The 27,083-nt window shown below is 35.1% G+C and overlaps 1 pseudogene; it reads right to left on the bottom strand.

The window, feature by feature from the left end:
• The window catches only part of LOC138710119 (DNA-directed RNA polymerase I subunit RPA1-like), a 152,905-nt pseudogene extending 139,759 nt beyond the window's left edge, over nt 1-13,146 (bottom strand).
• Nucleotides 13,147-27,083: the final 13,937 nt, after the last annotated feature.

The raw sequence follows: 27,083 nt of genomic DNA, 5'->3' as shown, positions 1-27,083 counted from the left end.
AACAGACTATTATTTGTCAAAAAAAAAATACTTTGTGTATCATTCATATAATACAAAATCAAGATAAAGTACTCTGACACAATATTGTCTATTTTACAGGAAAAAGCCTTCATGGTTAGCAGTAGCTGTAGTATTAGCAGCACAAACAGTAGCGGTGGTGGTCATTAGTAGCAGCAGGAGAAGTAGCAGTAGCAATAGCAGTAGTGCTGGTGGTGGTTAGCAGTTAGCAGCAAACGTAATAGTGGTGGTAGCAGCTGCAGCAGCAGTAGTAAGCAGTAGTAGCAGTATTAACAATAATAGCTACAGCAGTGGTGGCGCTGGTGGTGGTGGTGGTGGCAGTGGCGGTGGTGATGGTGGTTAGCAGCAGCAGTAGTAGTAGCAACAATAATAATACATGTGTTCTTTTGATTATTCTTATAACTTAAGTTTATTTTACAACATCCAAATCATTATCTCCAAAGCACAGTAGGGAAGCATGAAAATAACAGTTCTAAGGTAAATGAAAAAGTACAAATCTGAAGTCCATACTTAAACACTTTCACGCACAGACCTATGTAAACCTGCTTGTTGCAAAGTATGGTGTTAAGTTCATAAACTTTGCCTAGGGATCCAATGTAAAAGCAAAACCATATAAACACATTTGGCTATTATAACTTAGTTTGCAATTCATTTTTAAAGAAGATCAAGAGTGTTACCACGTTCTCTCAAAAACGGTGATGCACCTTCTTCTTTGATAATCCACATAAGATTGGTTGCTAACTGGGAGGCAAATTATTGATGCAAAATATGTTTAAAAATTAATAATTTAAAAAAGTTATAATAGCCATGTGTGTTTATATGGATTTGTTTTTATTTTTGATCCCTAAGCAAAGATTATGACCGACTCTGCACATAGTAAGTCATTGTACACCGTGTTCCGCTTATAAGTATAACAAAAGAAATAGCTATAACTTCTGAATTAATACAAGTATATAGTTGAAACCAACTGCTACAAAGAATGAAAACTGGGAATTTTTGTTACCTTATGTTCCATAAACCTCAACATGGCTTCCATTGGTGGCACGGGAAATATCCAACCGGTATTCAACCTCGACCCAAGTGTTATGAAGCATCTGTGGTGTAACATTGTTGACAGCAGCATAAATTCTTTCTTGTAAGTCTGCCAAATCACGTACTGGCGTCCTGTAGACCTGGTCCTTAACAAACCCCCACAGGAAAAAATCAGGTGGTGTTAGATCTGGTGATCTGGCAGGCCATGTGATGTACGGTGATCCTCTTCCGATCCATCTTGCAGGGAATTGTTCGTCTAAGAATGTGCGAACCATGTTGGCAAAGTGTGGTGGAGCCCCATCTTGCTGGAAAATTGCTCCATCTGGGAGTTGTGGCACAGCATACAGTTGCAACATATCCAGGTACATGCTTGCAGTGACTGTCTTTTCAGCAAAGAAATAGGGACCAATGATTCTGTCACGCATGATCCCACACCAAACATTCCATTTAGGGGAATCCCGTTGGTGTTCAATTACGACACTTGGATTTTCCGACCCCCAGATGCGACAATTGTGTCGGTTTACTTTTCCACTGACGTGGAAGGTTGCCTCATCTGAGAAACAGACTCGAGTTAGAAATGTGTCGTCATCGTCCACTTTATCCAACATTGTTTCTGCAAAGCGTTTTCGTTCCAGTTTATCATTCGGCGTAATCATCTGATGAAGTTGCAGCTTGTACGCTCGCAAACGCAATCTTTTATGGAGCACTGTATGCACTGTTGTTGGTGGGATGTTCAACTGCACACTAGCCTGTCGAATGGATTTCCGCGGGCTTCTCTGAAATGCCTCGCGAATGCGTTCGACATTTTCGTCAGACACTTTACGCTTGGAATGTTTACCTGCATTAGACAACAAACTTCCTGTTTCTCTGAGCTGCCTATCCCATTTCATTATTGAGACGTACGTCGGTACAGCTTCCCTCGGTCTAAGATTGTACTGACGGCGAAACAAGCGCTGTACACGAATTATGGATCTATGTTCTGCTAATGACAGCACACAAAAGGCTTTCTGCTGTGGCGTCCACATGCTGACTGACTAAAGATACGATACGAATTCTCTTATTTAATGATCTGCCATTGCGTGAGTCTTCTAAAAATAAGTAACAACAATGGATTAAAACTTCCCAATTTCCTCTTTACAATGGTACCAATCTTAACCCATTTGCATGCATTGTTATGAAATTATAACTATTTCTTTTATTATACTTATAAGCGGAACACGGTGTATTTAACTGAATATATTAAAGCTATATGTTAGCTAATGTACTACTAAAAATAATCTACATTACCAGTACATATTGAAATATACTGATCCTCTCAAAACAAGATTGATTAATTTATGTTGTTGATGTTTTCTAATGCCAGGCGTTTGACAATAAAGTCATTTGCCCTCTTGCACTCCAATATTTTTCAAAGATATTGTCATGGTCAGCCACTGAAGCACAGATTTTGAGGTGTTCCGAATCCATTTCTTGATTTGAAATTGCACAATGGGCAGTTAGGGGACTGATATATTCCAAATCTATGCAGGTGCTTGGCCAAACAGTCATGGCCTGTTGCCAATCTAAATACAGCTACAGACGATTTGTGTGGTAAATCGGGAATTAACTGTGGATTGTGATGCAGAGAGTTCCATTTTTTCCCTTGAGATTGTGTTATCAAATTTTGTTTGTTGAAGTCTAAGTATGTAGATTTATTTTATTTTATTGGGTTATTTTACGACGCTGTATCAACATCTAGGTTATTTAGCGTCTGAATGAAATGAAGGTGATAATGCCGGTGAAATGAGTCTGGGGTCCAGCACCGAAAGTTACCCAGCATTTGCTCGTATTGGGTTGAGGGGAAACCTCGGAAAAAAACCTCAACCAGGTAACTTGCCCTGACTGGGATTCGAACCTGGGCCATCTGGTTTCGCAGCCAGACACGCTGACCATTACTCCAGAGGTGTGGACTAAATATGTAGATTTAATAAATCTTTTCACAGAGTAATACGTAGATTTAGTAACAGATCTATAAGTAGCAGTGCTGCCCTCCTTTGCTAAAGCATCCGCATTCTCGTTTCCCAGGATTCCAAATTGGAATGGTATCCATTGGAATACAATTCCTTTATTGAGTGATATTAAATGAGAGAGCATTTTAGTTATTTCTGCTGTTTCAAATTATGTTGTTGTTGTTATCTAATGCCAGGCTTTGGCAACGAAGCCATTAGCGTTCTTGCTCTCCAATATTTCTCTGTGGTGGATCCATCAGGTAGAACTTCACAGGTTTGTAGATGATCTTCAGTCATAGCTTCTTCTTTGTTGCATAGAGGGCAATTTGGATTTGTGTAAATTCCTATTCTATTCAAGTGTTTGGCCAAATAATCGTGTTCTGTAAGCAGTCTGAATTTTGCTACTGCAGACTTACGTGGGATTTCTGGAATAATTTTTTTTTTATTAAAATGCTCCATTTTTTATCTTTGGCTTTGGTACATAGTGCTTGGTTTTGCTTGATTTTATATTTATTTTTAATTAGTCTTTTGATGGATGTAAAAGGTAGGCTTGTATTTTTATTCTGAATTAAATTGGATCCTTTTTTGGCAAGAAAGTCAGCAGTTTCATATCCAGCAATTCCACAATGTGCACGTATCCATTGCAAAATTATCTTGGAGAAATCATATTGAAGCAGTAGTAAATAAATCAACAAAAAGACTTCCAATTTTAAAGAGATTAGCTGGAGCAAAGTGGGGTAGTAATCAGCAGACTTTGAACATCACGTACAAAACATTCATCAAGCCAATACTTCTCTACAATGCGGAGGTATTAATTACAGCAAATAATTTCAACCTGAATCGACTAGAAGTATGCCAAAATCAGGCCCTGCGACTAATAACTGGTGCAGCAAAATCAACCCCAATCACGGCAATGCAAGCCCTAACCCAGAACCCTCCAATATGTCTAACTCTAGAGGAGCAGGCACTAACACACCATGAAAAAATGCTGCGGTTAACAACAACAAAATGGGAAAAAAGACTGTTACAACCAACCAAGTTGAAAACACAAACAAGTTTCCTGTCCAAAGTCACGGAAATAAAAACAGAATTGAATCTCCCTAAATCTAAAGAAAACATTTTAACCAGAGAAAACCCTCTAACCTTCAATTAACATTCAACTAGATTTAGAAGAACCAGTTACAAAATCTGAAACTTCCAAACCTGCACTAAAAGCGCTGGCATTAGAAGCTGTGAACAATAGATACCCACCAGAAGAATGGTTACATATCTACACAGATGGGTCTACTATCGATAACAACTCAGGATCAGGAATTACGTGTGCGTTATTCTCATTTTATCAACCAGCAGGACATCATACAACAAATTTTGATGCGGAAATAATGGCTATTCATATCTCACTCCAACACCTACTATACAGAATAGATAAATTTCAAAATGCTGTCATTCTCTCTGATTCTAAAGCAGCATTATATGCAATAAATTCATATAAAATGATGTCAATCCAAATTAAAGAATGTCACAAAATGATCCAACAACTTCAAAAACTACAGAAAAGAATTCAATTGCTGTTTGAAATTAAGATGTGTTTCTAGAGACTATCGATAGAATAGCTGCTTTGGAATCTGACAATGTAACTGCAATTTTTAATTTATTGATGTGGCATAGAAGATTCCTGAGACTTTCACTTATTGCAATGTTTCTCCATCAAAACTTGTTGCTCCATACCCAAGAGATCTATAAAGTGAGAAGAGACAGCACGTAACACCTGCACCTGCACTTTGTTCCCTGGAGATCAAGGATCCGTTGGTGTATAAATGAAGCCAGTTTTGTGGAGGGTACCTAATATTAATTGTCTGTAAAGACAATTATTTCATTATTTCAGTGTTTACTTCTGATTTCAGTACTTCTTCTGTTAAATTTAGATTATACTCTATATTTAATAGAGTTAAAGGATTTGGTTTAATTTGTAAGTTTTCTTTTAAATTCGGGATGTTGATTTTCTCTTTTAATTCTTGAACAATGGATATGAAACTTTCAGTTTTTAATCTACAGAGAGGACTGTATGAATGCCAATTGTTTTATGGTAATCTGATTAAATTTTTCATATTGAATCAGTGGTTTTTCTTCTGTATTGTCATTTTGATGCTGTTAATATTAGTGAGGAATCTCATAGAATCTATTGGAGTTGTTTTGATTCCCCCAGTAATGAGCCTGAAAGCTTGCTTTTGAACATATTCTATTTCGTTTATGAAAGGTGAAGTAATTAAAATTTCTCCGCAGTACATCAGCACTGGCTTTATAAACATTTTGTATGTAGTGTTCAAAGTACTCCTAGAGCATCCCCATTTCTTTCCTGCTAGTCTTTTCAGAAGGGAGAATCTTTTACGAGCTTTTTCAGAAATATATTTCAAATGGGTGCACCCATGTTAACTTACTGTTGAATGATTAATTGATATGTATGGTTTTAACAGCATGTTGTATGTGTACATTTAAAACACTAGTGAAAGTTTTGTTGTTCTGAGTTTATGTAAATTTTTTAATAGAGCCATTAGATATATTTTGCTTTATAAAGCATAGTCAATTTTCTCCCTTCCCTCCGCGGATTTACTCATTCTCCCCTCCTAGAGAACAATGTCTGAATTCGAAATTACTAAGAAAGAAGACAAGACTCCAAGTCCATTACTCACCTTTAATTCGGAAGTTATGGCAATTCAAGCAAGCCAACTTAAGAATATTATAGATTACTTTATGAAACAATGAATTAATTACTGGAAGAGGTAGTTCTATATGTCCAATGTGACCAGGACATTTGTACACATTGTTCGAACAAGTCGTGCACAGATCGCTGCTATCACTTACAGGCCCTGCAACATAAAAAAAAATGCATTTCTTATGTTAATAATGCTTGTTAAGTGGCAACCCCACTACTAGACTATCTATAAGCTCTGAGAACATTTTATTAAGTCTAGAAAACGAATACAAGTGAATTTTATTGTATTATATGTTACACTCTTCCACATATTGTAACCATGATAAAAACAAAACACATCCGGTCCCTATGGAAAAAACTTAAATCTTCACTTCTTCACTACGTATTGAAACTGGGTCACCTAAAATTGCATCTGAATATGCACTGAGTTGCCAAGAAAAGTGGAATATAGTTCTTATTTTTAATTTTAAGCAATTGTATTGTGTTCCACAGATCATATATCATAATTGAATACCTCCAGACCGGAATAAGGGCATAAGTACGTAGGGAAACAATGAGCCATGTAACCTTATTCGGGGGGGGGGGGTATACAATTGTTGCTTTGAAATTTGGAACAAGTAAACAAAATTATACAAAAATATACAGGACGGAAGTAATGTACTTGCGTAGATTTTAACAGCTTTTTGAGTACAACAAAAAATTAATGAGAATCTTAAAATAAGAAACACATAGGCCTACTAGACTCTAAAGAAATCAAAATGACGAAGGAAGAATTTAAAATAGTGCAAATCTTTGCTAAAGTAAAGGCAAGTAATTTGATAGGTGACAAAGAAAAAATCAAAAACAGAAGGACCGAATACTTCCAAAGCTTATTGAATTATACTAGTCTGGAATGTGTCTTAGCAGCCCCTCTAATAACACATAGTATTGAGATAGAAGAAAGAAATGTAGAAAATCCAGAGGAACTACCTAGGCCTACTACAGAAGAACTACAGAAAGTAGTTAGCAGCACTAAAAATAATAAAGCTTCAGGATATGATGACATTCCCTCAGAAATACGGAGGAACAGGCCTCCTGAATATTTTGCATAGTTTGGTAGTTAAAATATGAAACATAGGCCTAGAACAAATTACCACAGACTGGGAGAAATAATGCGTCCAATCTACCAAAAGGCGATAAGCTCAATTGTGGCAACTATAGGGGTATATCCCTGTTCCTAAAGCATCCTGAGAATGAGACTCGAATCATATGCTAAGACGATCATAGGGGAATAACAAACAGGATTTAAGAAAAATAGGTCAACACAGTGAAATTGATAATGGAAAAATTCTGAGAAGGATGTATGGATCTATTTCAGATTTTCGTGCACTTCCAACAAAGCTGATGACTCAATCAACAGAACCCAGATTAATAAAATCTTACAACAATTTCAAATTCATGAAAAGTCAAGCTAAATGAAACAATGACAGAAACTGTCTCATGTGTGAATATTCAAGGACTTAGAGATTTTAGTATTGCTAATCTCTACCGAAATAGAATGGATATTCTTGTAGATCAATTACCCCTTTGATAATGTTGAAGATGAATGGTTGAATATGAAACAAATTTTAACACAAGCCGCCAAAGAAAGTTTGGGACAAAAAAAGGCGTGGTTTAGAAAGAAAGGCTTGCGACAGTGGGATGATGACATAAGCAAGATAATTGCAGATAAAAGACAAGCATTCAATAAGTATATCTCAACCAAGAAAGAAGAAGATCAAATTGATTATCGTAAGAAACGGGCAATCGCAAAGAGAGAAGTTCGAAAAAAACATAGACAGAATTGGATAAACTTTGTGGCATACTTAGAAAATGATATTACTCGGCCTCAACCACAGACTTATAAAATTCTTAAGAAATTATATTATCAGTGAGGAACAAAATGGTTTTCGTCGAGGAAGATCCTGTTGTGATGGATATTTCGCATTGAAATTACTGGTTGAGAAACATAGAGAATTTAATTTAGAAACGCATATGGCATTCATTGACTTTAAAAAGTCTTTTGATAAAGTCAATCGGAATAAATTACTTCAGATTTTGGCAGATGATCAAGTACCTCAACAGATTATACAAAATATTTACAATATATATAAAATAACCATCATAGCAATTCGAAGCAACAATAAACTTTCACAGTGGCGACCCATTTATAGTGGAGTACGACAAGGCTGTGGCCTTTCACCACTTCTGTTTATTATATATATAAATAGAATCATTCAAGATTGGCGACAGACACGACATGGATTTATTCCAATTAATCGAAATTTGCAGCTTGATGCTTTACTTTTCGCTGATGATTTAGTTCTCATGGCATCAACTGAAGATGATTTACAATATTCAGTACACAATTTAAATAAGGTCAGTGAAAAATATAACATGGAAATTAATATTGAAAAACCGAAAATCATGTCATTTTGTGGGAAATTCCCTGTACCAAGCAAAATCTGTTTGAATAATAAAATAATAGAAAGAGTAAATACCTTCACTTATCTTGGCTATACACTATCACCTTATGATGAAGTAGATATTGCTGAAAAAATATGTAAATATAATAAAACAATGGGGATCATTAATAAAATCATGAAACCCTCACTAGTACAAAGACACACAAGAATAGGCTTGTATAAAACCTTAGCACAGCCAGTATTAAGCTATGGTAGCGAAGCGTGGACTGTGAAGAATAAAGATGTCAGTAGAATAACAGCAAGTGAGATGAGGTTTATGAGAGCAACAACTGGATATACTCGCTGGGATCATAAAAAAAATGAGGACCTAATGCAAGAACTTCAAATAGAACCCATTATGCAATTCATCAGCAAATATCAACTTCAGTGGAAGGGTCATCTCGAACGAATGAATCGATGCAGAATTCCAAAAGCACTGCTTCATTACCATCCATATGGCAAAAGATCTCTAGGCCGTCCAAAGAAGAGATGGACTGAAAATTCTAGTTTGAGACCGTAACAGGCCACTTGGCCTAATACTTGTTAGGAAGATGATGACGATGATGATGATGATGATGATGATTGTGGAACTTTATTTTTCAAGTGAACCAAGGATTAAATTAAAACAGTACTATACTGGCCCCAGTACTATATTGGAATATGTAATTACACCGCACACTTGAATATAAATCTCTACAAATTGTAGACAACTCAATCTGATGGGCTGTAAGTTACACACATTTCATGCTTTTACTGTGTTTCATACCTAACAGTCTAATGTGCATACTTACCCAGTGCGGGATCATAAAGCCCACACTTCAATGGGTGACCAATAGAATTGAATGACAATGGCGTTGTTATCTTCAACACACTCAGTTTCTCAATTTCTTCCGGTGTGAAGAAAGAAAATGTTAGTCCAGATACAGTAAGATGTTTCACCGATTGATCTTGCATTGTGTCAAATCTGCAATGAAAATGTTAATTTTCTTCTTCATACATTCCAAAATTTTAAGATAGAATGCATAACTTTCTTTCGTGTTCCTCTTCGAGCTCCTGTTGTAGTTCGTTCAACAAGGTTTGACAGAAAATCCTTACCAGCAATACCGTTCATAAATCGTTTGTCCATAGCAGCCAAGTTACTTTCGGATTAAAATTTCTGTAATTCCTTGCAGTTACTAATAGCCTATTTCAAAGGCTACATTTTCTTAAATAAACAATGAATGATGGAAGTTGCGGGAAAAAAAATCCGGGTTTTCTATAGCACGTGACACTGAAGGATTTTTTTACAAAAAAAAGTGAAAAAATGGTCTAATTTTCAGAGGGAAGATAGTTTGGAATGTGAAAAAATCATATAGGACGTCTGTTGACTTGAAAACATTCCATTAGGAAATGAGTAAAAACGGAAATAATTGGTCGGTGTCCATAACTTACTTACTTACTTATAGCTTTTAAGGAACCTGGTGGTTCATCGCCGCCCTCACATAAGCCCACCATAGGTCCCTATCCTGAGCAAGATTAATCCAGTCCCTACCATCATATCCCACCTCCCTCAAATCTATTTTAATATTATCCTCCCATCTACGTTTCGGCCTCCCCAAAGGTCTTTTTCCCTCCAGCTCCCAACTAACACTCTATATGCATTTCTGGATTCGCCCATATGTGCTACATGCCCTGCCCATCTCAGATGTCTGGATTTAATGTTCCTAATAATGTCAGGTGAAGAATAAAATGCGTGCAGTTCTGTGTTGTGTAACTTTCTCCATTCTCCTGTAACTTCATCCCTCTTAGCCCCAAATATTTTCCTGAGAACCTTATTTTCAAACACCCTTCATCTCTGTTCCTCCCTCAAAGTGAGAGTCCAAATTTCACATCCATACAGAACAACCGGTAATATAACTGTTTTATAAATTCTAACTTTCAGATATTTTGACAGCAGACTAGATGACAAAAGCTTCTCAACCGAATAATAACAGGCATTTCCCATATTTATTCTGTGTTTAATTTCCTCCTGAGTGTCATTTATATTTGTTACTGTTGCTCCAAGATATTTGAATTTTTCCACCTCTTCGAAGGATATATCTCCAATTTTTATAGTTCCATTTCGTACAATATTCTGATCATGAAACATAATCATATACGTAGTCTTTTCGGAATTTACTTCCAAACCTATCTCTTTACTTGCTTCAAGTAGAATGTCCAGGTTTTCCCTAATCGTTTGTGAATTTTCTCCTAACATATTCACGTCATCCACATAGACAAGAAGCTGATGTAACCCGTTCAATTCCAAACCCTGCCTGTTATCCTGAACTTTCCTAATGGCATATTCTAGAGCAAAGTTAAAAAGTAAAGGTGATAGTGTATCTCCTTGTTTTAGCCCGTAGTGAATTGGAAAAGCATCAGATAGAAACTGGCCTATACGGACTCTGCTGTAAGTTTCACTAAGACACATTTTAATTAATCGAACTAGTTTCTTGGGAATACCAAAGTCAATAAGAATATTATATAAAACTTCTCTCTTAATCGAATCATATGCCTTTTTGAAATCTATGAATAACTGGTATACTGCATCCTTATACTCCCATTTTTTCTCCAATATCTGTTGAATACAAAAAATCTGATCAATAGTCGATCTATTAAACCTAAAACCACATTGATGATCCCCAATAATTTCATCTACATATAGAGTTAATCTTCTCAAAAGGATATTCGACAAAATTTTGTAGGATGTTAACAAAAGTGATATTCCTCGAAAGTTAATACAGTTAGTCTTGTCCCCCTTCTTAAAAATAGGTACGATTATGGACTCCTTCCATTGGTCTGGTACAATTTCCTTTTCCCAAATTACAAGTACAAGCTTATAAATTTCGCTAGATAATGCACTTCCATCCTCTTGTAGTACGGTAATTCTGCTGGAATTTGATCAATACCTGGAGACTTATACTTTTTCAGATTTTCTATCGCAATTTCGACTTCAGAAAGTGTGGGTTTGGGTATAAATGGCTCAGCAGTTTGTATTTGTATTTCGTCCCGATCATTTCTATTTGGCCTATGTATATTTGGTAATTGTCCAAAAATAGTTTTTCCATCTATTCAGGACTGTCTGCAAGCAAGTCACCATTCTCATCCTTGATCACGTTTACTCTTGCCTGATATCCGTTCTTAAATTCCTTTACACCCTTATATAAATCCCGAATGTTTTTATTCTTACTATCTGTTTCTACCTCATTCAGTTTTTCCTTCAAGTAATCTCTCTTTTTATTCCTAAGTGTACGACTTGCTTCCCGTCTTTCATTGAAATAATTATCTCTATTCTCCTCAATTGGGTCCTGTAAGAATTTCAATTTTGCCAGTTTCCTTCTATCTACTACAATGGAACAATCTTCATCAAACCATGGTTTCCTTTTCTTAGTTTCATGATAACCTATGCTCTGCTTAGCTGTAATTTTGATATTATCTCGGATATTCTCCCACACGTTATTGACATCTAACTCTTCCTCATCTCCGTCGGACGTTGCTAATACGGCAAACCTATTTGAAATTTCGACCTGATAATGTTGCTTACTTTCCTTGTCCTTTAATTTCAGAATATTGAGTCTGCTAATATTAGCTTGTAGCTCTACTCGCCTGGCTACTGATAGTCTTTCTCTTAATTCTCCAATTACCAAATAATGGTCAGAATTACAGTCTGCCCCCCTGAAAGTTCGAATGTCTACTATACTAGTATGTTTTCGTTTATCTATCAAGATGTGATCTATTTGGTTGTGTGTCATTCCGTAACTTAAAAATGATTATTTAACATGTGAAATAAAAAGGTAGAATACTTCAAAATGAACGCGAAATGTATATTTCACTTCACTTAGTATATGCAAAGCATACAAAAGCCTAAATTAACCAAACCTAACCTGTTGCAGATTCGTATATGTAAAGCATATTAAAAAAATCTAAAATAACCAAAGCTAACCTGGCACAGATTCGTATATGGAAGGCATACGAAAACCCTAACCTAATCTGTCACAGATTTCCGCACTGTAGAACTTGGAAAAATGCAAGTTGGAAGTTTCAGTGTTGCGTGCTATAGAAAAGCCAAATATCCAAATTTAAAATTACTGTAAAGATTTTCGGATAAACGAATGACGGTAGGCCTATCATTCGTTGTTGGAAATAGCATAGAAAACTGTTACAAATTTGTGATGAGTTCTACAATGAAGTTAAATTAGTGTGAATAGTTGATGTATTACCCCATATCACATATAACAGATTGATCACTCTTACGGGCTTTGAAGGCAACAATTTTCACTATGCTGCCATCTAACGACAGTAGAAGAAGACTCTCATTTGAATTGCATGGAGCAACTATACTTCTATCTAGCGGTCGTTACTAATCGATCTTGGTGGTTGTTCTCTTCTACTAATATATGTTACCGTTTTTTAACATGGGGATGGCCAATCTGTTATATACATGTGATCAGGAGTAATACTTACAAACACCAAGATGCAAGAGATATTAACTTTTTAAACAAAATAGCGGTATAACTCTTTGGAAGGTACACATATAAGACCTATTCAATTTTTAAACTCCCTATTCTGGGTGTTCCTTCAAAAGTACTCGGATATTCAAAATGATACGTTTATCTTTTAATATTAATATTCACCTTCAAATTTATAACTTCATATTAAACGCCTGATTAAGATAAAATACTTTCAATGCAGCAGAACTTTTGACATGCAACATTATAGGTTAGATTTTCAATGGACACAATAACTACTTACAAAATAGAGACTTAAATTTCTGTAAACTCGACCTCGTAAGAAGAGTAACATGGAGAAGTTACCACATACTTTCGTATCTAAAATATACATAGCATAACTACCATTTGATATATCACACACCAAATACACACGTGTTTACGTGCCATGCTAATACATTAGAGATGGGTAAAAAATAACACAACAGTTATTTTGGAACTGTTCCGGTCTCGGAACTGTTGCAAAAATGAACAGTAGGTCGGAACCTCCTGTTCCGAAATAACAGTGTTCCGACTCCGAGCTGCTCACTTGCCCAGCTGTTGCGAGCTCGCAGTACCGCGTTGCACGAGGTATGTTCCGACTCCCTCGGAACTGTTGCAAAAATGAACAGTAGGTCGGAACCTCCTGTTCCGAAATAACAGTGTTCCGACTCCGAGCTGCTCACTTGCCCAGCTGTTGCGGGCTCGCAGTACCGCGTTGCACAAGGTATGTTCCGACTCCGAGATAACAGTCGGAACGTCGGAGCTTGTTCCGATGAACCAACGACAGCAGCAGTTACACTGTTCTCGTTGTTCTTTATGTCGTACTTGGAACTTCGTTGGATGAAGTTGGTATTTGAAACTCTCACGTGGTTGGAGGGGGGCGCATGGAAATTGAAATCCTTGCGGTGGCGCGAACTTTAATATTAACATTTGTAAGACTGGCCAAGCATCTGTAATGTTATAGTAAGTATTTAATAATCTGTAATATTCATTCCCGCTTTATGGTTTATTTCACCATTAGTTGACTAATTCTGTTTTATAAACATTCTACAAAGTCATAAAGTACGCATACTATTATTAATTCATTGATCAGCTGATTCTATACAAAGGTTAAAGTCGTAAATGGTAATGAGAGGTTTAGTTACAATGTCTGTATGTCGTTTGTTGAGGTTAAGTCTGACAAGCACAAGTTTTTGTGCTATCTTCTCTGTTATCAAAGAACGACAAAAATGTTGTAGCATTATTTGTTGGAAACTACCCATATAAGTACTGATTTGGAGAGCGATGTTTAATGCGAAGTTTAAATTACACTTTGGTAAAGATGCGATTCCAACATTTTACTAACCCACTGCGGGGTTTCCAGGTTTCAGTACTGCCAATATATATCTTTTTTATTTATGAAATTGTAATATTTATTATTATTATTATTATTATTATTATTATTATTATTATTATTATTATTATTATTATAACTGTGCATTAAGAAAAGTAAAAATAAAAATTAATGATTTGTTTTTTTTTTTTTTTTAGTTGGCTACCATATCTTTATAACTTTATGTACGAAAACAAAGTGTTGTATTCTGTCCTTGTAGTCAACAGCTGTGTAATTACTAACATTAAGCTTTTGAGTTCTGTCCGCATGCACAGCAATTTTCCAAAATCGATTCGAATGTGTACTATGTCATGCCTATGAGTGCTCCAGTGTGAGCTGCATGGTGTTATTTGTCTATGGTGAAGAGGGAGGGTACTGTACCGTTCGTTTGAACGACTCAACGACTCCGACTCATCACCACTGGTGACTGTTATTTCGGAACTGTTATTTGGAACATAGTATTTTTTCGGAACCGGAACCGTCGGAACTGTTCCGGGAAAAGAACAACTTCGCCCATCACTATAATACATGTTTCGAATAGAATCTTCCGATCAGTGTTGCCAACTCAGAATTCCATTTACCGCTGCACAAGCTAAAAAAACCGCTAAACTGTACTTGAAAAACTCCAGTTTTTCTTAACACATCACTTCCATATTTAAAATAGAAACTACACAGCTTTAGGAACTGGAGAATTTTATAAAAATGTAGACTAAATTATGGAAAGTGTTTATCACTTCTTAGGCTGTATGTTCTATGCAAAATCTGAATATTTTGCATTCAATATCACTTTAAATCATCGAGCTTTCGAACTATCACCGGCAACTTCTTCCACTCAATCTTTCAACACATATTCTTTATTTTATTTTATTTTTTTCACATCTCTAAACTTTTGTACGTATGGAGTTTTACGCGGCATTTTCCTCAAAATTGAATGAAGTAGGTCAAGAATAATATTGTACTGGACACTTCGGAAACAATCACATTCACAATCACGCCAGTTCGAAATCGGATTTCACACTGAGCTGGAGACGTGTCTGCCAACAATGAGTCTGGTTTTAAGTTTTAAGAATGTCTGTGTTACACAAACTACAATCGGAATAATAATAAATTAAATAATATATAATATAAGACGACAATAAGATATCTGGATCATATGAGGAGACAAAGAGGAAGGCAGAAAGTAGGAAAGACTGGAGAATGCTAGGTTTGCAGTGAAAGACCTGCCCATGGGCAGAGCACTATGAATGAATGAATCATAATATAAGTTATCATAAATGAGAATAATTAGTTCATTATCTACGCTTTATGATTAAAAATATCAATTTATTTACAAAAACTATGCCTACATGATTAAACTAAAAGTTTACGAACGTAGCATACCATTATTTGTACAACAATGGATGAGGCAGGAAATGGACATGGTTGTACGAAATCGAGTTATAAAACATTGATATTTCATACTTGCACAATGAAAACTTGTGATAATACCATATTAATCTCTGGTTTATGATTAACTACTGTAATGTTGTTGTCCGCAAGTATATATAAAAACAATATAACATCTTTACAGAAAAAAAAAAAAACTTTAAAATATCGTTTCCTTTTGCCGGAATCATCAAAGAACGCCAAATAAATACCTAGCCGCTGGGGGTAAAATTCTGTAGCTGACCATAGTCCTGAAAACACCAGATTTAGCTACAAAACCGCTGACTTGGCGACACTGCTTCCGATTAAATCCTGAGCAGCGTCCCCAACGCAGAAGATTGAAAATCCGCTAAAATTCCCTCGAAAAAACAGCAGAATCCGAATAAAAACTTCCAGCATGGATAAATAAATATTTATCCATTTATCCATATGCCTGCAGATTTTAAAATGTACTGTTGGACCTGTTTGTTGTTGGGCACAAATTTGTTGTGGCCGATGCTATCGGTCACGGTTATGTTATGATTAAATTCTGACACCAGATTTATTTTAGTTTACGTCAGGATATTTCAGGATGGTAATGGTCGAGCTATTATCTTAACTAGGTACTGCGTATTCAAGAACAGGATCACAGGTTGGATCAGGCTCGAAGAATATCAACTTAATCAAATCAAATAAGCCATTCACTAGTTATATTATAATATATTGTAAAACTTTATTATATACGATACATGAGTTAATACATTTAAATATTCAGCTATGTTATGAAAAGTTGCAGAATGTTTAACAGGTCTAGTGAGTTATGTATGTTTCTCGTTATTTCACTTTACTTTACTTTACTTAAGCAATAAAAGAGAATCTAGTATATACCTACTTGGTACACCTACTCAGTTACATGAGTTTAAATGAAAACAAAATGGTAAAATAAATCATTGATTATATTAGAATGCAATTGATTAAACAATGAAATAATATGGAAACTTCATTGCGTCAACTTGGTTACGTAACATGCAATTAGTCGAACAAACTTCGTAAAACAATGCAAAATCATTTAAAGAATTTACCTACAAAGGCGTTTGTTGACCCAGGTGCCATTCGGCTTGGATTCCTGAATACTGATAATAATATTGTCCATCAAAATATCTCGTGAGGTAGTACCATTCAAAAACCTCGGAATAATCCATTATATCTTAAATAAATGCGATCAAAATATAACTTCGAAGTATACACAGTTCACCGAATTTCAAGCACTGATATTTCCTTATTATATTCTATGTATTATTATTATTATTATTATTATTATTATTATTATTATTATTATTATTATTATTATTATTATTATTGTTATTATCATTATTATTATTAAACAGTACTTACTGATGCAATAATAATAATAATAATAATAATAATAATAATAATAATAATAATAATAATAATAATGACTTACGTAAAATGTTATTCTAGCAAGGAAAAACAAGAATTGATATTGCAAAAAAAACTATAATATAATGCAATAATTATCAACAAGTAGGTATAATAAAATAAATATGTTACCATTTTAACATACGTAATCAAGACAATCATGGATTGAATACCACTGTATTAGAGGATGTGTGTTAAAACTTTACAAATTTTTCACGATCAGTGAAAGCAAAGACGTTATACTAACAAGACGGACATCTTTGCGAAATATTGAGCGACATGAACAACAGCGCCTCTAGCGGCTTGACCTTGCGAAGAGTCAACAATGTGCTCTGCATGTGCCATTAAGATTCAGCTACTCTGTGATTAACTTCAATTTATTCATAGTGTTTATGGTAGTGTCGTAATATAGTGTGTACAAAGAAGATCCTAAGTATGTCTGGAAAGTATTATGCAGTATACGGTTGCAATAATCAGGAAATACAAAAGGATTCCCGTTCTTTCTTTCGATTTCTGAAGAACAAACTGCAGTAAGTATCTTGCCGCTTTCGTAACAATTTTAAATAATAATTATTACAATGAAATATAAAATTTATATTTAGCCCTATAGTTTCCATGTAACTCTGCAATTTCCCCGTTTAGTTAACTTTTTTCTGCTAATTTAGATCTTCCTTGTAAAAAAAAAACAAATAAAAAGTTAATATTTTATTTTCCCACTTACGCCGTAATGCGATGTGAAATAGGGTGAAATGCAGCAGGGTCACAACACTCATATTTTCTATAAAGATACTGTACTGGAGATACAGTATGTACTTCCCAAACACCAATGCTGCTGCACTGTACGTACATTGTAATTTCAGAAGTGTATAATTCACAGTTTCGTGAGTTTTTAGAGAGCAACAGGAACAATGTAAAAGCCAAGTTGAAACAATGCACCCAAATTCCTACATGTGTAAAGGTTATTTGTTGTTTGAATGTTTTTACTGATAAATATGTCAAGGTACTAAATCAAAAATCACTCAAAAAGGAAAAGGAAGAAAGAACACAAAAATGTGCATCAAAGAATCCGAAAGCTAAAAAAGTAATGCATGATTAAAGTTATGCATTAGTATCAATAAAGTGAAGAAGAATTCATTGATTAAAGTTCTCGTTAACACTTTGTTAAAAACATAAAATTTACTCTGTCACACGTTAAAAGTGTTAAAATTGTTTAAAGAGGTATTTACCTTCGACAACCTTCGCAAGGTCAATACCTTTTTAAACAATTTTAACACTTTTAACGTGTGACAGAGTAAATTTTATGAAGAAGAATTGTGTAACTTTTGTTTTTTAATCACTTTTTCCCTTCAAAATGATTTTCCTGTTACATTTAAGCTAAATACTGAACAAAATATGCATCTTGCTAGCTCTAATTTCATCATCCAGGCCCGAAAATTAAATGAAGAGTTTGAATTCTCCCCTGATTTGATAGCTGAAGCCGCTACGAGCGCCACAAGCAAGATGTCTTCCTATTGTCTTGTCAGTATAAAGTCTTTGGCGAAAGCCACAGAGGGCGCAGTAATGAATGAGAACATATTGTATTAAAAAATTATGTCTGTTCTCTTAACCGGAGTTTCGGTTAACAATGGTTCTGCTGTGACAACAAGAGTGTAGTACTATACTACATATATACTCAGTCTAATACAGCGGTTCCCAAACTTTTTCGGCCACGGAGCCCTTTTTGAAGCAAAAGTTTCTCGTGGAGCCCCAAGAAATGTTTACTTTTTAGTTTTATCTGTCTACGTTCTATGAAGCATATTTCACACGATACATAAACATAAAGGATACATAAAGGAAACAATAGTAAAAAAAAAGTACTGGATATAATTTACTTAAATCTACAAAATGATATTAACAAGTAGTTAAGATATTAAAAAAATGTTACAATGTTACATGTACACCCGAAGTTAATGTGAAGAATGTGCCTGTTTCTTGCGACAGAGTTTGTCAATGTCCGTTCTCATAGAAGTCAGTTGAAGACGTATATCAGCTTCTGTGTCCAAACAAGTTCAATATTTTGTTTTTGTAGCCGTGTACCTCGAAAAGGTCGTTTCACTGAGGTACACAGTACCAAAAGGCAGTGAGAGAAATTTAGCTTTTGAACTTAACCCATATATGCCCACAGGGTCGTTAACGACCCACGTCATATTTTTATTGGTTCCTTTAATATTTGTTTAAATTTTCGGTTGGACACCATCATTATGTGTTCGATAATATATTGACAACACTCTTGTTTGTCCAATTGTTCCGTTGTAACTCTCTGCAATGCATTTTAACTGAAAATGTGTAACACTTAGTTTGGTTATAATACACGTCAACAATGAAATGTAACACTTAGTTTGGTTATAATACACGTCAACAATGAAATGTAAGTAGACACTTCATTGTTAAGTATTTTAGTTCTGTTATTGTTTTATTACATAGGCCAAGCAGTAACCAATATAATTACATAAGGTGGAGTCATGAATTGTATTCAGTAGAGGCGTAATAGTGTAACAAATTTGGGTGGGTCGTTTTCGACCCTATGGGCACATAGGGAACCTTTCGTACATTTTGCTAAATTTTCTAATAATATTATTATTGATAATTATTGTGAGCAGAATTTCTTTACTTTCATATTCCCTATGAAAAGTTACGAAACATTTACGATTTATAAATACGCAAAGTAATTTGTTAGGAAAACTACTATCCCGCTAACAAAGCTAACAACCAAACATTCTGATGAAGGCAAATAAAAAAGTTAATTTTTCTTCCACCATGTTAATAATGTCAAAAGAAGTGCTTATACAAATTTTGGCCACTCGACCACAATTACGAGGCTGTCCAGAAAGTAATTTTCCCTGGGGCGGTTTACAGAAAAAAGCACAATTGCATGGAAAGATTTATTGAAACAGATACAGCAATTGTTGCGCTATTTGTCAACATATCCCCAACTGGAATTGAGACATGTCACACCATGGGGTCAATTTTTGTATCTTTGTGTCGTAGAAGTCAGCCGCTTGTAATCGGAACCAGCGTTTGATACCCGTTTGCAAGTCTCTGTCGATCGCATGATATGACAAATATCTCAGTTTCGGTGAGAATATGTTGAAAAATAGCTCTGCAATTGCTTTGTTTGCTCCAATAAATTTGCCAATGAAATCGTGTTTTTTTTGTTAACTTTCCCTGACGAACTTATTTTTTACGGCCCTCGTAATTGTGGTTGAGTGGCCAACATTTATATAAGCACTTCTTTTGAGATCATTAACATGGTGAAAGAAATTAACTTTTTTATCTGCATCCATCAGAATGTTTTCTTGTAAGACGTTTGTTTTTCCTTATTTTAGAGATAATTACAACAAATCTCACAAATCGAAATACTGGAAAAACTTGAGACAGTATTTTCTCAAGAAAATATTTCAAATATTGAGTGGCTCTACAACCTCCTGAAGATGACTGTAATGAAACTGGTGACGATTCGGTTGACGAAGATTGTAACAATCTCTGAGCCATCGCCAACTTGAGGCTCCAGCTGAACAGTAATAAAACAATTCCTATTATATCAAACATGTAAAACGTTGACTAAATTATGTCCAACAACCCTAGTAAATACGCCCTTTTACAGACCTGCAGAACTGTAGCTCTTGAGAGCTACTTCTTTCCTCCCCTTTCTTACCCCACCCACCTTTTCTACCTGTATAGTCACGGCGTTCTAGTTACGCTCGGCTGCATCAACATTCATTCTCGCGGCGGAAGTCGATCATCCCGAATAGAAGTGGAGTGAGGCTGACGTCATAGTTCCCCTACTTGCGAGCTCTGCAGGCCTGCCCTATTACATAGCACTCACCTGGAATTTCTGAGTAACAGAGATAGTTTATATGCATAGTAGTTTTGTGTATATGTCCTTTTGTATTTGTATACACAAAATATAAGTGCAATAATACATTTTTGAGTTATATTAAGCAATGGAGTCATTTTTTTAGTTAAGTAGTAGATTTAGTAAATAATCGTTATGATGACTTTACTGTAATATGCATGGAAAGGTTGTTCATGTGCCCACAGGGTCGTTTTCGACCCACGGTTAAATGGGCACTAATGATTATGTAAGCGGAGATTTTGCATTGTCATTATCTTACTATGACTAAAAGAAGCAACATTTGTGAAAATGAATACTTTTTTAAAAAATAAAAGTTACGGGCATATATGGGTATCAAAAGATCCTCCCCTAACTTAGCCCAAAATTTGGGAAATGGTTTGCTTTTAAATGATGCCTGACAGTGGCTGTTCGAAACCATGTCTGTAAGGACCTCATATCTGAAGCAGTGAGGGCTGCTGGTTTTGACATCACTGGAAATGGATCTACAATCCAATCATATTTCTTTAGAATCGATTCCTGAGTGTCCCTTGGAAAGTATGAATTCATATTTTGAAGCAAATTGTCAAGGTGTTCTTTCATTATTGCTATGAATGAGACATTCATTGTTATGTTATTTTCTTCTATAAAGTTTCAAGTCAATGAGAAACGTAAGATCCTTATTGTCGACGCTTTCTATGTAGAACGCTCTCTTTTTCTTCAGTGCGACAATTTCGTCATCAGCATCGAATATAGTCTTTCATTTACCTTGTATGTATGTGCTGAATTCATTTTTGAAAAAATCTGCCAAGTAACAATTTGTACAACCATTCCTGATCATTCAAATAATCTGCTAGCAAACTGTTCTGGTAATTCAAAAGTGAATAAACTTCCGTTCGAAGTTCATGTAATCGGGACAACGCTTTACCGCACGACAACCATCGCACTTCTGTGTGTAATATTACTGACTTGTGTATACTACCCATATCTTCACACAGGATTTTAAGGTCGTGATAATTTTGACGGCGTTGTCTAGTACCTGCTTTAATAACGCTGGCATTTTTTCGTTGCGAGGGCGTGTTGGTGTAGTACACAGTGACTACTTGTTCAGTTCTTAAAACTTTCTTGATCCTTGTAACAGCGCCAGCAACAGGACCTACCATGGCCTTTGCGCCATCTGGGCAAACGTCAATGCAATTGTCCCACGGTATCGAGTTTTCAATGAAGAAGAAAAAATTTCAGTACTACTTTTAGAGGATGGCAATGGATGCAGAATAAAATATTTCATGAAAGAACCTAAAACTTCATACCGCACAAACATCATTAACATAGCTAATCCGGCAAAGGCCGTGGATTTGTCAAGTTGTAACGAAAATTTCGTTTAACTGATACGGAAAATCATGATATTTTTTACGTCTTTTCATATATTCTGGATTCCATTATGCACAGTGTTATTTGATAAGGGCACTGGAAATCAAGTTTGCACTTTTCTCGTCCACCATGCACTTCACTACCTTCACTAATAGTGGTTTCATAAGAGTTTCAGCAAGAGTGAGGTTTACCAGCAAGAGCCTGGTCGTGACTAACCAATTACGACGTTTTCAGTGCTTTCTCGTTGTTTGTTTTTACACGAGGTAAAATTTTGTCTGAACTGCATGGAGTTCGTCACTTTTTCTTTCGAAGTAGTCCGCAGTTTTATTTGTGAATTTTTGAATTGAGAAATGCCGTCTTGTTTGGCAGGGAACATAGAAATATTGGGAAAAACTTTGTTACATATCACACACTGTGGACGTTCATCACCAAACTCAGTGAATCCCATGTCCAAATATAAATCACAATACTTTCGTTTGTTACTTTCAATACCTCTACACTAGGCATCGTAGACTCAAGAGACAGGATCATGTTCAACATATTCGCACTATCTTCTTTGAAAGTAAGGTTATAGTTGTTGTTATCTCCCTTTGACTGAGCACTGGTTGATGGCTAATGACTCTTAGGTCTTAGGGAGCCCGTCTTAAGCCACAGTTTCAGTTCAACGAAAGTTTAGCTAACACATCTGCAGGTATACAGTATATACATACATATATATATTTTTCAATAGATTGTAGATTCCACGTACCACGAATAACAAATGCTGCCTGCCCAATATATAAAAAAATAAAATAAATTTCGAGAATCATTGAGTATTTGGCAAGCAAGAAAGATCGAGATAGATCCAGTGACGAGTATATCTAATATTAATGCTTCCATGTAGCAAGAAAAACGCAAACTACTTTCTCAGAAAGTATTTTTCGCTTGATGGAAATAGTTTCCGTTTTCTCCGCTTGAGACTAGATGGAATTAGCAATTTTTGTCATCTTCATAATTTCCGCGGACGGAGCCCCTGAGAATGATTCGCGGAGCCCTAAGGGCTCCGCGGAGCACACTTTGGGAACAGCTGGTCTAATATATACAGTCGCGCAACTTAACACTTTTTTTTGCCAACATTCACGACACTAGCGCTCAAGCGGCAGGCAAGGCACTGGTCATAGGGTTGATACAGCCAGCACGTGCTTTAAAGGTATGCGAGATGTTATAATAACGTTTTAATCATGTGTCGGAATAAAGACAATGTGTGCAATGACGAAAATTGCAGTAACAACAAGTTTAAATCTCCGAATTTGTCGTTCTTCAGATTCCCTAAAGACCACGAGAAAATCATAACTCAGTCATAACCTATAATCCACGCTATAGGTAGCCTACGTATTGTGTTCTATAAAACATTTATTAGTTATCAGTTACCTATTTGTATGTCAGGAAGGAGAGTTAAAATAAAAACAAAGTAAGTACCTGTTACAGTATATTATTGTTTTGCAGAGATCATGTGTAAATGTGTAACCATTCCGATTTTGGATAATGTATCTACAGTTTTTAATGCAAGTAATTCCATAATTTTTGTATTCGTGTTTTTTTCTTTATATTTTTCAAAAGTTGAATGTTAGGGGAGAGTCGGGTAGTATTGGACATCGGGTAATATCGGACAGTGAGTTTCTTTCATCTACCACACGATGGTAGTACCTGATTGACATGGTAACGTTTCTGTGATGTCGCATAGAGAAACGTAACCATGTCATTCAGGTACTACCATATGGTGGTAGATGAAAGAAACGCACTGTCCGATACTACCCGATGTCCGATACTACCCGACTCTCCCCTATATTGCATTCAAGTAGGGATTATGGTGTTAATTTTTCAAGAATTTATGGCGTATTATAATCCTTTTGCAAAATATTCACTTCTTGATTAAATCCAGACTGTGTCGATAAATTTCTGATGTGTTCGTGTAGATTCATGTGGCAGACTTATTAAGTTCTCAAGAAATAAAAGAGCCTTTTTTAATTTAATATAAAAAGCAATCTTTTCTGTAATAATTTGCATGACTGTTATTGGTGTTGATTTTACATTACCAGTGCCGTTCAGAGCAGAAGTGGTATAAGTCAAAATTAGGTAATGAGCAGGGAACGGATTTATATGGACTAAAAATATATGAAATATGTAAATATATATGTAGTTATTTTTACCAAAATATGGAATTAAATATGGATTTTTACCAAAATATGGAATTAAATATGGACTTAAAATTATAAAAAAATGACTATGTACGTTAAATATTGGTACATTTTAATCAAACTAAACAAAAAATATAATGGACGTACCTTATCTTCCAATGTAGTTTCAACAAAACACAATTTTTATTGTCTGTTACCATAACAATAGGTTACAAACATTTCTTTCAAGTGCTGAAAAGTGAATCTTCTTCTATTGTCTCTGAGGATAGATTTATACTGACTAAAAGAGCGTTCGACGTCACAAGAAGTAACTGGTACATAATTCAATTTCACAATGTCTGCTGGGGATAAGTCCAAGTTAATCTTCACTGTTGATTCACCACTCATCACAGCAACAACCTTTTGTAGTTCTTCATATCCAGGGTTTTTTGAAAGTACAGTGTCCACCTTAGCTCTTACTGCATCTGCAACTTTACCTCTACCACGATTCAGTTGTTCCACAGTACTATTTATAATTTCAAAACTTTCAGATAGTGAAAGGTGCCTATTTTGGAGACTTTTGAGCGTTTTTATGATGCATGAAAATGTATGCTGAATGTGAGCTAAGTCATTCTTCACACTTATGTCACAGGTAACTGTTTTCGCAGTATCAATTGAGACTGCATCTTCAGAGTCCAATGCAAGGAGAACATTGTTAATAGAGTCTATATGTTCGGCATAATATTCAACTGCTTCTAGCCATGTACCCCATCTAGTTAAAATTGGCTTTGGTGGCAATGGAATTTCAGGGTACATTTCTTTCAACACGTTAACTCTACTGGGAGCTTTGAGAAATACTTTTTTCACTGATGAAATCAACAAATCTACTTTAGGGAAATTGTCTCTGACCACTTCTGCCACACGATGAAATGCATGCGCCACACAAGTAAAATGAGTCAATTTAGGATATACAACAGATAATGCTTGTCCAGCTTTGACCATATAAGGGGCAGCATCGCTAATAAAGAATAACACATTATCGTACATAATACCCTTTGGCCACAGGATACCCATAGCTTCGTTGAACAGTTTAACTATAGTTTTGTTATTGCACTTTTCTAGAACATCACAATGTAAAAGAATTCGTTCAGAATATTGTTCACTTAACAAACCGATAACTACATTACCAACAAGTCTACCTTCTTTGTCGGGAGTCTCATCAATGGAAACCCAAATTGAACTATCTTTAATTTCATCTCTTATCTTCTGTATTGTCTCATCGTAGATGGATGGAGCATACGTCTTCCTAAGTGTTGACTCATCCGGGATTGTATGTTGAGTATATTTTTCAAGGAATTCCCTGAAGACCTTATTCTTTAGTTTGTAGAGAGGAATATCAGCAGAGATGAGAGAACGGCACAGGTCGATGTTAAACTCAGATCTTACATTCGATGTTGTTGGTTGTGTTAAAAACAATTGTCTCTGCTTGGAATTTAGTTGTTTGTTGGCCTGATGTTTACTAGTTGTAATGTGTTGTTGCACCAGGAACTTTTGTGTAGATGATACTGCACACTGACACAAATTACAAAATAATATTTTATTGTCAGTTGATAAACCATCTTCTTTAAATTCTGAAATGTAACTTGTTAGTTTTGATTTTAAATTGACTGAATGACGTACTTTTGGCATATTTACCGTCTTTATAGTATGATTTACAAAACTGAACCTGTGTGTACTCTGACTGGCATTTAACTGTTGAGCTGCACAACTGAAGTCTGTTAAAAATTTTAAATTAAATTAATACAGTTTTGTAACTTACTTTCCCATTGTTGATAGGACTGCTAATTTTCAAATAACTCTGATGTTAAAGGGATTACTGAACATGTGTTTAAATCTCTATTGTTGAAATGTATTTTTAAAAGTTAATGGAATTTTGTTTTGTTTTATTGTTAAACCTAATATAATATGGACTGTTTTATATGAAATATGGAAAATATATGGAAATTCACGAAAATATGTACTAAACTCTAAAATATGGAAAAATATGGAAAATAAAAGTAGGATTTTTCAACCCTACACATTGTGAAATATAAAGATAATGCAAAATATAAATTATATTAGCTTTATAAGTAAATATGTATTTACATATAAATCCTTTCCCTGGTAATGAGGTTTAAATTCTTTAAAATACAGCGCAAAGTAGCAATTAATATATCCTTCGTGCTATTCACTGACTACTAATAGTTTAAATAAATTCAATATTAACTGCTACTTTGCGCTGTATTTTACAGAATGTTTACTTTAACTCTCATTACCCATTTTTGACTTACACCACTTCTGCTCTGAAAATAAAATTAGGCCTACATTTTCTGAGTTAATTGAAGTTACAATTTTTTCAACAAAGTTGTGTATTCATTTGTTCTCACCTACGTCATAATAACAGTAAGTGCATGTAAATTACGTATTATATAGGTAGGGTAAGTTAAAATTAAGCTTATGTGTGAAAACTGGAAATGTAATGTAAAATGCGGTAAACTTTCCATAAAAATTTAAACCATAATATCAGCACTATTAGCGACTCATAATAATAATAATAATAAAATTGAAAAATAATGAACTTCATAAATCAATGTCTGTCAAATTAAGGTTTAAATCTGCCCCTTTTCTATTTTTAAGTTTACCTCAGCGGCCGAGTTTACCCCAATCTGCGATATGGAAAATAGTTAA

This window comes from Periplaneta americana, chromosome 12 (assembly GCF_040183065.1).
Source record: "Periplaneta americana isolate PAMFEO1 chromosome 12, P.americana_PAMFEO1_priV1, whole genome shotgun sequence".
In the NCBI taxonomy this organism is placed as follows: Eukaryota; Metazoa; Arthropoda; class Insecta; order Blattodea; family Blattidae; genus Periplaneta; species Periplaneta americana.
Note: the sequence above shows the minus strand (reverse complement) of the source record. Positions and strands in the feature narration are given on the sequence as shown.